The sequence below is a fragment of the Oncorhynchus keta genome, chromosome 19 (genome assembly GCF_023373465.1).
Source record: "Oncorhynchus keta strain PuntledgeMale-10-30-2019 chromosome 19, Oket_V2, whole genome shotgun sequence".
Taxonomy (NCBI): Eukaryota; Metazoa; Chordata; class Actinopteri; order Salmoniformes; family Salmonidae; genus Oncorhynchus; species Oncorhynchus keta.
The window spans coordinates 79,224,044-79,241,955 of NC_068439.1; the positions used below are offsets into that span (position 1 = coordinate 79,224,044).

At 48.3% G+C, this 17,912-nt stretch overlaps 1 pseudogene; it reads left to right on the forward strand.

Annotated features, from left to right (window-relative positions):
* LOC118376513 (signal-induced proliferation-associated 1-like protein 1) overlaps positions 1-17,912 on the forward strand; it is a 417,378-nt pseudogene that overhangs the window by 192,888 nt on the left and 206,578 nt on the right.

Genomic DNA, 17,912 nt, shown 5'->3' on the forward strand with positions numbered 1-17,912 from the left:
TTCTCTGGCTCTGTCTCTCTCTGTCTCTCTCTGTCTCTGGCTCTGTCTCTCTCTGGCTCTGTCTCTCTCTGTCTTTCTCTGGCTCTGTCTCTCTCTGTCTCTCTCTGTCTCTCTCTGGCTCTGTCTCTCTCTGGCTCTCTGGCTCTGTCTCTCTCTGGCTCTGCCTTCTTGACGTCTCAGTCGACCCGACAGGTCGTACAGGACATAGTTTTGTGGCACCTGGACCACTGCCCAGTTGTGTGGTCATGTGCAGTTGAAGAACAAACATAGATACATTGCAGTTGGGTCCAGAACAGAGCAGCATGTTGCACTTAGATGAACACTGAGATTTTCATCCCCCAAAATATGTATTATTTCATTTTAATACTTAACGAGGTCTTAAAGTTAATAATCAAATAGGAAAATGATTGTTGGTATGACCTTGGCATGAACTTTTAATTATTTTTTCACTCTTGGACTGCTGGCCTCGTGCTCAGTCGTGTGGTCATGTGACCCGCTAATAAGGACATTGATACATTTCAGAGGGTCCAGAACAGAGCAGCACTTAGATGAACACGGAGGGAAGGCGCCTCAGTAACATTCATGTCAGTCTCTCCTGGCTCAGAGTTGAACAACACAAGACATGCAACCAGAGGTCTCTCCTGGCTCAAAGTTGAACAACACAAGACATGCAACCAGAGGTCTCTCCTGGCTCAGAGTTGAACAACACAAGACATGCAACCAGAGGTCTCTCCTGGCTCAGAGTTGAACAACACAAGACATGCAACCAGAGGTCTCTCCTGGCTCAGAGTTGAACAACACAAGACATGCAACCAGAGGTCTCTCCTGGCTCAGAGTTGAACAACACAAGACATGCAACCAGAGGTCTCTCCTGGCTCAGAGTTGAACAACACAAGACATGCAACCAGAGGTCTCTCCTGGCTCAGAGTTGAACAACACAAGACATGCAACCAGAGGTCTCTCCTGGCTCAGAGTTGAACAACACAAGACATGCAACCAGAGGTCTCTCCTGGCTCAGAGTTGAACAACACAAGACATGCAACCAGAGGTCTCTCCTGGCTCAGAGTTGAACAACACAAGACATGCAACCAGAGGTCTCTCCTGGCTCAGAGTTGAACAACACAAGACATGCAACCAGAGGTCTCTCCTGGCTCAGAGTTGAACAACACAAGACATGCAACCAGAGGTCTCTTCACCGTTCAGACACTCATCTGTACAACACAAGACATGCAACCAGAGGTCTCTTCACCGTTCAGACACTCATCTGTACAACACAAGACATGCAACCAGAGGTCTCTCCTGGCTCAGAGTTGAACAACACAAGACATGCAACCAGAGGTCTCTTCACCGTTCAGACACTCATCTGTACAACACAAGACATGCAACAGACTCTTCATGAAACTCAACAACAGACATGCAACCAGAGGTCTCTTCACCGTTCAGACACTCACCTGTACAACACAAGACATGCAACCAGAGGTCTCTTCACAGTTCAGACACTCACCTGTACAACACAAGACATGCAACCAGAGGTCTCTTCACCGTTCAGACACTCACCTGTACAACACAAGACATGCAACCAGAGGTCTCTTCACCGTTCAGACACTCACCTGTACAACACAAGACATGCAACAGAGGTCTCTTCAACAGTTCAGAAACTCATCTGTACAACACAAGACATGCAACCAGAGGTCTCTTCACCGTTCAGACACTCACCTGTACAACACAAGACATGCAACCAGAGGTCTCTTCACAGTTCAGACACTCACCTGTACAACACAAGACATGCAACCAGAGGTCTCTTCACAGTTCAGACACTCATCGGTACAACACAAGACATGCAACCAGAGGTCTCTTCACCGTTCAGACACTCATCTGTACAACACAAGACATGCAACCAGAGGGCTCAGAGTTGAACAACACAAGACATGGAGGTCTCTCCTGGCTCAGAGTTGAACAACACAAGACATGCAACCAGAGGTCTCTTCACCGTTCAGACACTCATCTGTACAACACAAGACATGCAACCAGAGGTCTCTTCACCGTTCAGACACTCATCTGTACAACACAAGACATGCAACCAGAGGTCTCTTCACCGTTCAGACACTCACCTGTACAACACAAGACATGCAACCAGAGGTCTCTCCTGGCTCAGAGTTGAACAACACAAGACATGCAACCAGAGGTCTCTCCTGGCTCAGAGTTGAACAACACAAGACATGCAACCAGAGGTCTCTTCACCGTTCAGACACTCATCGGTACAACACAAGACATGCAACCAGAGGTCTCTCCTGGCTCAGAGTTGAACAACACAAGACATGCAACCAGAGGTCTCTTCACAGTTCAGACACTCATCGGTACAACACAAGACATGCAACCAGAGGTCTCTCCTGGCTCAGAGTTGAACAACACAAGACATGCAACCAGAGGTCTCTTCACCGTTCAGACACTCATCTGTACAACACAAGACATGCAACCAGAGGTCTCTTCACAGTTCAGACACTCATCTGTACAACACAAGACATGCAACCAGAGGTCTCTTCACAGTTCAGACACTCATCGGTACAACACAAGACATGCAACCAGAGGTCTCTCCTGGCTCAGAGTTGAACAACACAAGACATGCAACCAGAGGTCTCTTCACCGTTCAGACACTCATCTGTACAACACAAGACATGCAACCAGAGGTCTCTTCACAGTTCAGACACTCATCTGTACAACACAAGACATGCAACCAGAGGTCTCTTCACAGTTCAGACACTCATCTGTACAACACAAGACATGCAACCAGAGGTCTCTTCACAGTTCAGACACTCATCTGTACAACACAAGACATGCAACCAGAGGTCTCTTCACCGTTCAGACACTCATCTGTACAACACAAGACATGCAACCAGAGGTCTCTTCACCGTTCAGACACTCATCTGTACAACACAAGACATGCAACCAGAGGTCTCTTCACAGTTCAGACACTCATCTGTACAACACAAGACATGCAACCAGAGGTCTCTTCACAGTTCAGACACTCATCTGTACAACACAAGACATGCAACCAGAGGTCTCTTCACCGTTCAGACACTCATCTGTACAACACAAGACATGCAACCAGAGGTCTCTTCACAGTTCAGACACTCATCTGTACAACACAAGACATGCAACCAGAGGTCTCTTCACAGTTCAGACACTCATCTGTACAACACAAGACATGCAACCAGAGGTCTCTTCACCGTTCAGACACTCATCTGTACAACACAAGACATGCAACCAGAGGTCTCTTCACAGTTCAGACACTCATCTGTACAACACAAGACATGCAACCAGAGAAGATGTGCTGAACAACAACTTCACATGAACTCATAAAAACAGCAGCTCCTAGCTGTATTCCTTGAGTGTCTCTCTAGTCGTGGTTTTTAACTTCTTGCGTCTAGCCATCCCGGATCCGGGATCGTGAATACAGCCTCAAGCTCATTACCATAACGCAACGTTAACTATTCATGAAAATCGCAAATGAAATGAAATTAATCTATTTGCTCTCAAGCTTAGCCTTTTGTTAACAACACTGTCATCTCAGATTTTCAAAATATGCTTCTCAACCATAGCAAAACAAGCATTTGTGTAACAGTATTGATTGCTAACATAGCATTTTAGCGTTAGCATTCAGCAGGCAACATTTTCACAAAAACCAGAAAAGCATTCAAATAAAATAATTTACCTTTGAAGAACTTCAGATGTTTTCAATGAGGAGACTCTGTTAGATAGCAAATGTTCAGTTTTTCCTGAAAGATGATTTGTTTAGGACAAATCGCTCCGTTTTCTGCGTCACGTTTAGCTACGAAAAAAAAACCTGTATCCAGGATTTTGTAAATCTATCCGCAAATGTATTACCATAACACAACGTTAACGAATCTATTTGCTCTCAAGCTTAGCCTTTTGTTAACAACACTGTCATCTCAGATTTTCAAAATATGCTTTTGAACCATAGCTAAACAAGCATTTGTGTAACAGCATTGATAGCCTAGCGTAGTATTATGCCTCTCTTTCACCGTGCAACATTTTCACAAAAACCAGAAAAGCATTCAAATAAAATAATTTACCTTTGAAGAACTTCAGATGTTTTCAATGAGGAGACTCTGTTAGATAGCAAATGTTACGTTTTTACAAAAAATATTATTTGTGTCGACTAATCGCTCCGTTTTGTTCATCACGTTTGGGTAAGGGGAAAAAAATATATATATATTAAGTCATTAAAACGCTATTTTTTTCCCAAATTAACTCCATAATATCGACAGAAACATGGCAAAACGATGTTTAGAATCAATCCTCAAGGTGTTTTTCACATATCTATCGACGATAAAATCCATCGTGGCAGTTGACTTTCTCTTCTGAAGAAATGGAACGCGCATGGACCTAGAGATTACGCACACAGGACACCGGGCGGGACACCTGGTAAATGTAGTCTCTTATGGTCAATCTTCCAATGATATGCCTACAAACACGTCACAATGCTGCAGACACCTCGGGGAATAGACAGAAAGCGCTGGCTCATTCACAGCCATATAAGGAGACATTGGAACACAGCGCCTTCAGAATCTGGGGCATTTCCCGAATGAAACTTCATCTTGGTTTCGCCTGTAGCATTAGTTCTGGGGCACTCACAGATAATATCTTTGCAGTTTTGGAGACGTCAGAGTTTTATCTTTCCAAGGCTGTCAATTCCATGCATAGTCGAGCATCTTTCCGTGACAAAATATTGCTCTTAAAACGGGCACGTCTTTTTATCCAATAATGACATAGCGCCCCCATAGGTTGAAGAGGTTAAAAAGGTTTGAAATCTCACATTATCATCTTTGCCGTGCGTTCAAGGCTTCCTTTTTGGCTCGAGAAAGATCACCGTTTCTGCAGTTATCTGATTGGCCAGCGGGAGGCCGGTAGGTGCACTTGATTTGCTCTCTACCGGATAGGCAGACTTTTACCTTCAGACGTATGAAATGGTTCGAAATAGTAACACTTTGTGTCTTCCTGGCGCTGATGAATCAAGTGCACCTACCGTCAACAGCGCCAAACAAAGCAACAAATTGGAAGGCAGGGCTTTATCGTTGTTGTTTTAACAGAAATGTTTGGTGATCGACCAGATTCTACCAATTAACATATGGAATTGTTTTAAGATTGTCACACCAAGGATCAATTAACATATGGAATTGTTTTAAGATTGTCACACCAAGGATAATTTAGCTATTTGATTTTGAATTCTACGACGCCTTAATTAAGCTATCAAAAAATAAAATAAAATGTATTTGATTAAACATGTGAATTTGGTCTGACTGCTATTAGCCTATAGAAACGCATTGAATAACAGATTGACTACATGGAACATAAGGTAGTCCCCCCCCCCCCAAGAGTTGGTTGACCAAACCGTTCAGGGTGGGAAGAGAGTTGGTAGACCAAACCGTTCAGGGTGGGTGGGGGATGGGAGAGAGTTGGTAGACCAAACCGTTCAGGGTGGGAGGGGAGGAGAGGGGGAGGGATGGGAAAGAGTTGGTAGACCAAACTGTTCAGGGTGGGGGGGGAGGAGAGAGGGGGAGAGATGGGAAAGAGTTGGTAGACCAAACCATTCAGGGTGGGGGGGAGAGATGGGAAAGAGTTGAAAGTAGACCAAACCATTCAGGGTGGGGGGGAACCAGATAAACCCCCCTTGGCTCGGACCAAACCCCCTCTAGCTGGGGGGGAGATAAACCCCCTCTAGACGGCCACCAGACCAAACCCCTTCAGGGTGGGAGGGGAGGAACCCCCTCTAGCTCGGCCACCTGGAACCCCCCTGGGGAGACCTGGGGGAGCTCGGCTATGGGAACCAAACCCTAGTTGGCCACCAGACCAAACCCCCTCTAGCTCAGAGTGGGGGATGAACCCCTCTAGCTCGCACCTGGGGAGACCCCCTCTAGGGATCGGCCACCTGAGAGAATTGCTAGACCTGAAACCATTCGGCAAACCAGATAAACCCCCCTCTAGCTCGGCCACCAGATAAACCCCCCTCTAGCTCGGCCACCAGACCAAACCCCCTCTAGCACGGCCACCTGACGAACCCCCCTCTAGCTCGGCCACCTGACGAACCCCCCTCTAGCTCGGCCACCTGACGAACCCCCCTCTAGCTCGGCCACCTGACGAACCCCCCTCTAGCTCGGCCACCAGACGAACCCCCCTCTAGCTCAGCCACCAGACCAAACCCCCCTCTAGCTCGGCCACCAGACCAAACCCCTCTAGCTCGGCCACCTGACCCCCTCTAACCCCCCCCCTCTAGCTCGGCCACCTGACGAACCCCCTCTAGCTCGGCCACCTGACGAACCCCCTCTAGCTCGGCCACCTGACGAACCCCCTCTAGCTCGGCCACCTGACGAACCCCCCTCTAGCTCGGCCACCAGACCAAACCCCCTCTAGCTCGGCCACCTGACGAACCCCCCTCTAGCTCGACCACCTGACGAACCCCCCTCTAGCTCGGCCACCTGACGAACCCCCTCTAGCTCGGCCACCTGACGAACCCCCCTCTAGCTCGGCCACCTGACCAAACCCCTCTAGCTCGGCCACCTGACGAACCCCCTCTAGCTCGGCCACCTGACGAACCCCCTCTAGCTCGGCCACCTGACGAACCCCCTCTAGCTCGGCCACCTGACGAACCCCCCTCTAGCTCGACCACCTGACGAACCCCCTCTAGCTCGGCCACCTGACGAACCCCCTCTAGCTCGGCCACCTGACGAACCCCTCTAGCTCGACCACCTGACGAACCCCCTCTAGCTCGGCCACCTGACGAACCCCCTCTAGCTCGGCCACCTGACGAACCCCCCTCTAGCTCGGCCACCTGACGAACCCCCCTCTAGCTCGACCACCTGACGAACCCCCCTCTAGCTCGGCCACCTGACGAACCCCCCTCTAGCTCGGCCACCTGACGAACCCCCTAGCTCGGCCACCTGACGAACCCCCTCTAGCTCGGCCACCTGACGAACCCCCTCTAGCTCGGCCACCTGCTCGACGAACCCCTCTAGCTCGGCCACCTGACGAACCCCCTCTAGCTCGGCCACCTGACGAACCCCCCTCTAGCTCGGCCACCTGACGAACCCCCCTCTAGCTCGGCCACCTGACGAACCCCCCTCTAGCTCGGCCACCTGACGAACCCCCCTCTAGCTCGGCCACCTGACGAACCCCCCTCTAGCTCGGCCACCTGACGAACCCCCCACAGGGCTGCAGAAATTGTTGATGAAGGGTTATTTGATGGACAATGGCTGTTGACCACCTATTCTAGCTCGAACAAGGTAAACCCCCTCTAGCTCGGCCACCTGGTAGCTCGTGAAACCCCCTCTAGCTCGGCCACCTGACGTTAGCTCGGTACCTGACTCTCTAGCTATTACCTAAAGGACGCCCCTCTAGCTCGGCCACCTGAGGCCCCTCATGTATATCCAGACGGTTTCCCTCTAGCTCGGCCACCTGACTTTCCCCCTCTAGCTCGGCCACCTCAGCCCCCCTAGCTCGGCCACCTGACGAACCCCAGCTCGTCCCTGAAGAGAGAGACACCTCTAGCTCGGCCACCTGACGAACACCCTCTAGCTCGGCACACACCCCCTCTAGCTCGGCACACACACCCCCCTCAGCGCCACCTGACGAACCCCTCAGCTCGGCCACCTGACGACGCCCTACGGCCACACACACACCCCTCTAGCTCGGCCACCTGACACACCTACTCGGCACACACACACCACACACTAGCACACACCTGACACACACCCACTAGCACACACCTGACACACACCCGCACACACACCACATACGAGAAGCTCGGAGGCACTCAGCTCGGCCACAGGGTTGACCGATTTGTTCGCTAAGAAAATGTCAGTGAACCAGGTCAGTGATTTGGGCTAATTTAGTTATCAGAGGAACTTAAAGGTTGTGGCTGTAAAACAGAATAGGAAAGGACTCATTCAGTCTCTAACACTACAGCTCTGTCTCTAGTCCTGATAACACTACAGCTCTGTCTCTAGTCCCTGATAACACCACAGCTCTGTCCACCTGACTAGTCCCCCTCTAAACACCTACAGCTCTGTCCACTAGTCCCCCCTCTAGCTAACACTACAGCTCTGTCTCTAGTCCCCTGATAACACTACAGCTCTGTCTCCCCTCTAGCTAACACTACAGCTCTGTCCCCCTCTAGTCCTGATAACACTACAGCTCTGTCTCTAGTCCTGATAACACTACAGCTCTGTCTCTCGTCCCGATAACACCCCACAGCTCTGTCTTAGTCCTGATAAGGGTTACCACATGCAATCTGTCTCTAGTCCTGATAAGGTAAACCACAGCTAAAACTGTCTCTAGTCCTATAGATAACACTACAGCTCTGTCTCTAGTCCTGATAACACCAGCTAATAGCACAGCTCTGTCTCTAGTCCACACACACACACACATAACACTACAGCTCTGTCTCTAGTCCTGATAACACCACAGCTCTGTCTCTAGTCCACACAACACTACAGCTCTGTCTCTAGTCCCATAACAGGGTTGAGCTCTGTCTCTAGTCCTGATAACCAGGTCAGTGATTTGGGCTCTGTCTCTTAAAGTCCCTGTAAAACAGAATAGGAAAGGACTCTTCTAGTCCTGATAACACTACAGCTCTGTCTCTAGTCCTGATAACACTACAGCTCTGTCTCTAGTCCTGATAACACCACAGCTCTGTCTCTAGTCCTGATAACACCACAGCTCTGTCTCTAGTCCCGATAACACCACAGCTCTGTCTCTAGTCCCGATAACACTACAGCTCTGTCTCTAGTCCTGATAACACCACAGCTCTGTCTCTAGTCCTGATAACACCACAGCTCTGTCTCTAGTCCCGATAACACCACAGCTCTGTCTCTAGTCCCGATAACACTACAGCTCTGTCTCTAGTCCTGATAACACTACAGCTCTGTCTCTAGTCCCGATAACACTACAGCTCTGTCTCTAGTCCTGATAACACTACAGCTCTGTCTCTAGTCCTGATAACACCACAGCTCTGTCTCTAGTCCCGATAACACCACAGCTCTGTCTCTAGTCCCGATAACACCACAGCTCTGTCTCTAGTCCCGATAACACTACAGCTCTGTCTCTAGTCCTGATAACACTACAGCTCTGTCTCTAGTCCTGATAACACCACAGCTCTGTCTCTAGTCCCGATAACACTACAGCTCTGTCTCTAGTCCTGATAACACCACAGCTCTGTCTCTAGTCCCGATAACACCACAGCTCTGTCTCTAGTCCCGATAACACCACAGCTCTGTCTCTAGTCCCGATAACACCACAGCTCTGTCTCTAGTCCTGATAACACCACAGCTCTGTCTCTAGTCCTGATAACACCACAGCTCTGTCTCTAGTCCTGATAACACCACAGCTCTGTCTCTAGTCCCGATAACACTACAGCTCTGTCTCTAGTCCCGATAACACCACAGCTCTGTCTCTAGTCCCGATAACACCACAGCTCTGTCTCTAGTCCCGATAACACCACAGCTCTGTCTCTAGTCCCGATAACACTACAGCTCTGTCTCTCGTCCCGATAACACCACAGCTCTGTCTCTAGTCCCGATAACACCACAGCTCTGTCTCTAGTCCCGATAACACCACAGCTCTGTCTCTAGTCCCGATAACACCACAGCTCTGTCTCTAGTCCCGATAACACCACAGCTCTGTCTCTAGTCCCGATAACACTACAGCTCTGTCTCTAGTCCCGATAACACCACAGCTCTGTCTCTAGTCCCGATAACACCACAGCTCTGTCTCTAGTCCCGATAACACCACAGCTCTGTCTCTAGTCCCGATAACACTACAGCTCTGTCTCTAGTCCCAGCTCTGTCTCTATAAACACCACAGCTCTGTCTCTAGTCCCGATAACACCACAGCTCTGTCTCTAGTCCCGATAACACCACAGCTCTGTCTCTAGTCCCGATAACACTACAGCTCTGTCTCTAGTCCCGATAACACTACAGCTCTGCTCTGTCCCGATAACCCAGCTCTGTCTCTAGTCCCGATAACACCACAGCTCTGTCTCTAGTCCTGATAACACTACAGCTCTGTCTATAGTCCCGATAACACTGCAGCTCTGTCTCTAGTCCCGATAACACTACAGCTCTGTCTATAGTCCCAATAACACTACAGCTCTGTCTCTAGTCCTGATAACACTACAGCTCTGTCTCTAGTCCCGATAACACTACAGCTCTGTCTCTAGTCCCGATAACACTACAGCTCTGTCTCTAGTCCCGATAACACCACAGCTCTGTCTCTAGTCCTGATAACACCACAGCTCTGTCTCTAGTCCCGATAACACTACAGCTCTGTCTCTAGTCCCGATAACACTACAGCTCTGTCTCTAGTCCCGATAACACCACAGCTCTGTCTCTAGTCCTGATAACACCACAGCTCTGTCTCTAGTCCTGATAACACCATAGCTCTGTCTCTAGTCCTGATAACACTACAGCTCTGTCTCTAGTCCTGATAACACCACAGCTCTGTCTCTAGTCCTGATAACACCACAGCTCTGTTTCTAGTCCCGATAACACCACAGCTCTGTCTCTAGTCCCGATAACACCACAAGGATGGGAGAGAGGAGGGAGGGATGGGAGAGAGGAGGAGGGAGGGATGGGTGAGAGGGGGAGGGATGGGTTGTGAATGAGGGAGGGATGGGTTGAGGGGGGGGGATGGGGAGACCTTGTTTGACATTTTATTAATGTTATTTATAATGTATTATATCCTAGCAGTGTGTCAGTATTTATCCATCTTGTGCATTCATGCCGTAAACGTCTCTCTCTCTCTTCGCCTGCTTAGCGTGGCGGTCACTCGTTCTCGTGACGTCCCGTCCTTCGGCCCGCCCATCCCAGAGGACGTGTCCTTCCCAAAGTCCTCCGTGTTCCGGGACTTCCTCTTGGCCAAGATCATCAACGCAGAGAACGCCGCTCACAAATCGCACAAGTTTCGCGCCATGGCGACACGGACACGTCAGGAGTACCTGAGAGACCTGGCAGAGCGCCACACCACGTCGACCCCCATCGACCCGTCCGGGAAATTCCCCTTCATCTCATTGGCTCACAAGAGGAAGGAGAAGAGTCGTCCGTACGCGGGGGCGGAGCTTCGGAGCCTCGGCGCGGTCACGTGGGCGGTCCACGCCGAGGATCATGGGGCGGGAGGAGAGCTCGAAGCACTACTGGCTATCTCCAACGACTTCCTCATCCTATTGGATCAGGAGGCCAAGGCCGTGGTGTTTAACTGTGCTACTAAGGACGTGATTGGCTGGACGCTGGGGAGCCCCGCCTCCATGAGGATCTTCTATGAGAGAGGGGAGAGTGTGTCTCTGAGGTCTGTCAGTAACAACACAGAAGACTTCAGAGAGGTGGTGAAACGACTGGAGGTGAGCAAACATATACACACACACACACACACACACACACACACACACACACACACACACTACATTCCAGTGTCTTCTATTGTTTCAGTCAGAAGTTGTTGTGGTCTAGTCTGCGTACTGATGATGTGATTTTATGACTACTCATCTAGTGAAGGGTCGTTAAAATCTCTGCCAGACTTGCATCCCAAATGGCGCCCTATTCCCTATATAGTGCCCTACTATAGACCAGAGCCCTATTCCCTATATAGTACACTACTATAGACCAGAGCCCTATTCCCTATATAGTGCACTACTATAGACCAGAGCCCTATTCCCTATATAGTGCACTACTATAGACCAGAGCCCTATTCCCCTATTCCCTATATAGTACACTACTATAGACCAGAGCCCTATTCCCTATATAGTGGTACTACTATAGACCAGAGCCCTATTCCCTATATAGTGGTACTACTATAGACCAGAGCCCTATTCCCTATATAGTACAATACTATAGACCAGAACCCTATTCCCTATATAGTGGTACTACTATAGACCAGAGCCCTATTCCCTATATAGTGGTACTACTATAGACCAGAGCCCTATTCCCTATATAGTGCACTACTATAGACCAGAGCCCTATTCCCTATATAGTGCACTACTATAGACCAGAGCCCTATTCCCTATATAGTGGTACTACTATAGACCAGAGCCCTATTCCCTATATAGTGGTACTACTATAGACCAGAGCCCTATTCCCTATATAGTGCACTACTATAGACCAGAGCCCTATTCCCTATATAGTACACTACTATAGACCAGAGCCCTATTCCCTATATAGTGCACTACTATAGACCAGAGCCCTATTCCCTATATAGTACACTACTATAGACCAGAGCCCTATTCCCTATATAGTGCACTACTATAGACCAGAGCCCTATTCCCTATATAGTGGTACTACTATAGACCAGAGCCCTATTCCCTATATAGTGCACTACTATAGACCAGAGCCCTATTCCTATATAGTACACTACTATAGACCAGAGCCCTATTCCCTATTCCCTATATGTACACTACTATAGACCAGAGCCCTATTCCCTATATAGTGGTACTACTATAGACCAGAGCCCTATTCCCTATATAGTGGTACTACTATAGACCAGAGCCCTATTCCCTATATAGTACAATACTATAGACCAGAACCCTATTCCCTATATAGTGGTACTACTATAGACCAGAGCCCTATTCCCTATATAGTGGTACTACTATAGACCAGAGCCCTATTCCCTATATAGTACAATACTATAGACCAGAACCCTATTCCTATATAGTGGCACTACTATAGACCAGAGCCCTATTCCCTATATAGTACACTACTATAGACCAGAGCCCTATTCCTATATAGTGGTACTACTATAGACCAGAGCCCTATTCCCTATATAGTGGTACTACTATAGACCAGAGCCCTATTCCCTATATAGTGCACTACTATAGACCAGAACCCTATTCCCTATATAGTGAACTACTATAGACCAGAGCCCTATTCCCTATATGGTGCACTACTATAGACCAGAGCCCTATTCCCTATATAGTGGTACTACTATAGACCAGAGCCCTATTCCCTATATAGTGTACTACTATAGACCAGAGCCCTATTCCCTATATAGTGGTACTACTATAGACCAGAGCCATATTCCCTATATAGTGGTACTACTATAGACCAGAGCCCTATTCCCTATATAGTGCACTACTATAGACCAGAGCCATATTCCCTATATAGTACACTACTATCGATCAGAGCCCTATTCTCTATATAGTGGTACTACTATAGACCAGAGCCCTATTCCCTATATAGTACAATACTATAGACCAGAGCCCTATTCCCTATATAGTGGTACTACTTTAGACCAGAGCCCTATTCCCTATATAGTGGTACTACTATAGACCAGAGCCCTATTCCCTATATAGTACACTACTATCGATCAGAGCCCTATTCCCTATATAGTGCACTACTATAGACCAGAGCCCTATTCCCTATATAGTGGTACTACTATAGACCAGAGCCCTATTCCCTATATAGTACACTACTATCGATCAGAGCCCTATTCCCTATATAGTGCACTACTATAGACCAGAGCCATATTCCCTATATAGTACACTACTATCGATCAGAGCCCTATTCTCTATATAGTGGTACTACTATAGACCAGAGCCCTATTCCCTATATAGTGCACTACTATAGACCAGAGCCCTATTCCCTATATAGTGGTACTACTTTTTAGACCAGAGCCCTATTCCTATATAGTGGTACTACTTTAGACCAGAGCCCTATTCTCTATATAGTGGCACTACTATAGACCAGAACCCTATTCCCTATATAGTGGCACTACTATAGACCAGAGCCCTATTCCCTATATAGTGCACTACTATAGACCAGAGCCCTATTCCCTATATAGTGGCACTACTATAGACCAGAGCCCTATTCCTATATAGTGGCACTACTATAGACCAGAGCCCTATTCCTATATAGTGGTACTACTATAGACCAGAGCCCTGTTCCCTATATAGTGGTACTACTATAGACCAGAGCCCTATTCCCTATATAGTGGTACTACTATAGACCAGAACCCTATTCCCTATATAGTGGTACTACTATAGACCAGAGCCCTATTCCCTATATAGTGGTACTACTATAGACCAGAGCCATATGTGTCCTGGTCAAAAGTAGTGCCCTATATATGGAATAGTGTGCTATTTGGGATGCATACTTGGTTATAATTGCCTTGGGTGATGGTTCAAAACTGTTACCATGGCAACGAGCGAGGTAAAACATGTCGTTATGTAATCAGCATCATCAGCTGAAAGACTTCTTCCGTTTCCTCCAACCCACTCAATGGTGTGATACACACCTACACACATACACACACACACACACACACACATACACACACACACACACACACATACACACACACACACACATTCCTACACACACACACACACCTACACACACACACACACACATACACACACACATTCCTACACACACACACATACCGACACACACACACATACCGACACACACACACATACCTACACACACACACACACCTACACACATACACACACACATTCCTACACACACACACATACACACACACATTCCTACACACACACACATACACACACACACACACACACACACACACACACACACACACACACACACACACACACACACCTACACACACACACATACCTACACACACACACACACACACATACCTACACACACACACACACACACACATACCTACACACACACACATACCTACACACACACACATACCTACCTACACATACACACACACACATACCTACAAACACACACATACCTACACACACACACACACACACACACACATACCTACACACACACACACACACACACACACACACACATACCTACACACACACACACACACATACACACATACCTACCTACACACACACACACACATATACACACATACACACACACACACACACACATACCTCCACACACACATACACACACATACCTACACGCACGTACACACACGCACATCCACACACACACACACACACACATACACACACACACATCCACACACACACACACACACACACACATAAACACACATACCTACACACACACATACACACACATACCTCCACACACACACACACACACACACATACACACACATACCTACACGCACGTACACGCACGTACACACACACACACACACACACACACACACACACACACACACACACACACACACACACACACACCTATACACACACCCCTACACACAAACGCAGATGATCACGAATGCTTTCACAGGGCTTTCACAGCACTTCACAGGGCTTTCATAGCGCTTTCACAGGGCTTTCATAGCGCTTTCACAGGGCTTTCACAGGGCTTTCACAGCACTTCACAGGGCTTTCACAGGGCTTTCACAGGGCTTTCACAGGGCTTTCACAGGGCTTTCACAGCACTTCACAGGGCTTTCACAGCACTTCACAGGGCTTTCACAGGGCTTTCACAGGGCTTTCATAGTGCTTTCACAGGGCTTTCGTAGTGCTTTCATAGCGCTTTCACAGGGCTTTCATAGTGCTTTCACAGGGCTTTCACAGGGCTTTCACAGGGCTTTCATAGTGCTTTCACAGGGCTTTCATAGTGCTTTCACAGGGCTTTCACAGGGCTTTCACAGGGCTTTCACAGGGCTATCAGACACAATGTTCAATAGAGTGTATCTGCTTTTTTCTGATGAATGTGTTGATGTTCAGTCAGTGTTGCCAACTTTGTGTGAGGGAGGAGGTGGAAGGAGACACACTCACCTCTCGTCTTCCTGCAAGTGGTCGAACACACAGACTCAAATCAAATCAAATCAAATTTTATTTGTCACATACACATGGTTAGCAGATGTTAAATGCGAGTGTAGCGAAATGCTTGTGCTTCTAGTTCCGACAATGCAGTGATAACCAACAAGTAATCTAACTAACAATTCCAAAACTACTGTCTTATACACAGTGTAAGGGGATAAGGAATATGTACATAAGGATATATGAATGAGTGATGGTACAGAGCAGCATACAGTAGATGGTATCGAGTACAGTATATACATATGAGATGAGTGTGTAGACAAAGTAAACAAAGTGGCATAGTTAAAGTGGCTAGTGATACATGTGTTACATAAGGATGCAGTCGATGATGTACAGTACAGTATATACATATGCATATGAGATGAATAATGTAGGGTAAGTAACATTATATAAGGTAGCATTGTTTAAAGTGGCTAGTGATATATTTACATAATTCCCATCAATTCCCATTATTAAAATGGCTGGAGTTGGGTCAGTGTCAATGACAGTGTGTTGGCAGGCCACTCACTGTTAGTGGTGGCTGTTTAACAGTCTGATGGCCTTGAGATAGAAGCTGTTTTTCAGTCTCTCGGTCCCAGCTTTGATGCACCTGTACTGACCTCGCCTTCTGGATGATAGCGGGGTGAACAGGCAGTGGTTCGGTGGTTGATGTCCTTGATGATCTTTATGGCCTTCCTGTAACAACGGGTGTAGGTGTCCTGGAGGGCAGGTAGTTTGCCCCCGGATGCTTGCAGTCCTCACTACCCTCTGGAGAGCCTTACGGTTGAGGGCGGAGCACTTCAGCCCGGGATGCTCTCGATTGTGCATCTGTAGAAGGGTGCTTTTGGTGACAAGCCGAATTTCTTCAGCCTCCTGAGGTTGAATAGGCGCTTTCTTCACGGCTGTCAGTGTGAGTGGACCAATTCAGTTTGTCTGTGATGTGTATGCCGAGGAACTTAAAACTAGCTACCCTCTCCACTACTGTTCCATCGATGTGGATAGGGGGTGTTCCCTCTGCTGTTTCCTGAAGTCCACAATCATCTCCTTAGTTTTGTTGACGTTGAGTGTGAGGTTATTTTCCTGACACCACACTCCGAGGGCCCTCACCTCCTCCCTGTAGGCCGTTTCAATCAAGCCTACCACTGTTGTGTCGTCCGCAAACTTGATGATTGAGTTGGAGGCGTTTCGTGGGTGAACAGGGAGTACAGGAGAGGACTCAGAACGCACCCTTGGGGCCCCCGTGTTGAGGATCAGCGGGGAGGAGATGTTGTTTTCACCACCTGGGGGCGGCCCGTCAGGAAGTCCAGTACCCAGTTGCACAGGGCGGGGTCGAGACCCAGGGTCTCGAGCTTGATGACGAGCTTGGAGGGTACTATGGTGTTGAATGCCGAGCTGTAGTGATGAACAGCATTCTCACATAGGTATTCCTCTTGTCCAGGTGGGTTAGGCAGTGTGCAGTGTGGTTGAGATTGCATCGTTGTGGACCTATTTGGGCGGTAAGCAAATTGGAGTGGGTCTAGGGTGTCAGGTAGGGTGGAGGTGATATGGTCCTTGACTAGTCTCTCAAAGCACTTCATGATGACGGAAGTGAGTGCTACGGGCGGTAGTCGTTTAGCTCAGTTACCTTAGCTTTCTTGGGAACAGGAACAATGGTGGCCCTCTTGAAGCATGTGGGAACAGCAGACTGGTATAGGGATTGATTGAATATGTCCGTAAACACACCGGCCAGCTGGTCTGCGCATGCTCTGAGGGCGCGGCTGGGGATGCCGTCTGGGCCTGCAGCCTTGCGAGGGTTAACATGTTTAAATGTCTTACTCACCTCGGCTGCAGTGAAGGAGAGACCGCATGTTTCCGTTGCAGGCCGTGTCAGTGGCACTGTATTGTCCTCAAAGCGGGCAAAAAAGTTATTTAGTCTGCCTGGGAGCAAGACATCCTGGTCCGTGACTGGGCTGGATTTCATCTTGTAGTCCGTGATTGACTGTAGACCCTGCCACATGCCTCTTGTGTCTGAGCCGTTGAATTGAGATTCCACTTTGTCTCTGTACTGACGCTTAGCTTGTTTAATAGCCTTGCGGAGGGAATAGCTGCACTGTTTGTATTCAGTCATGTTGCCAGA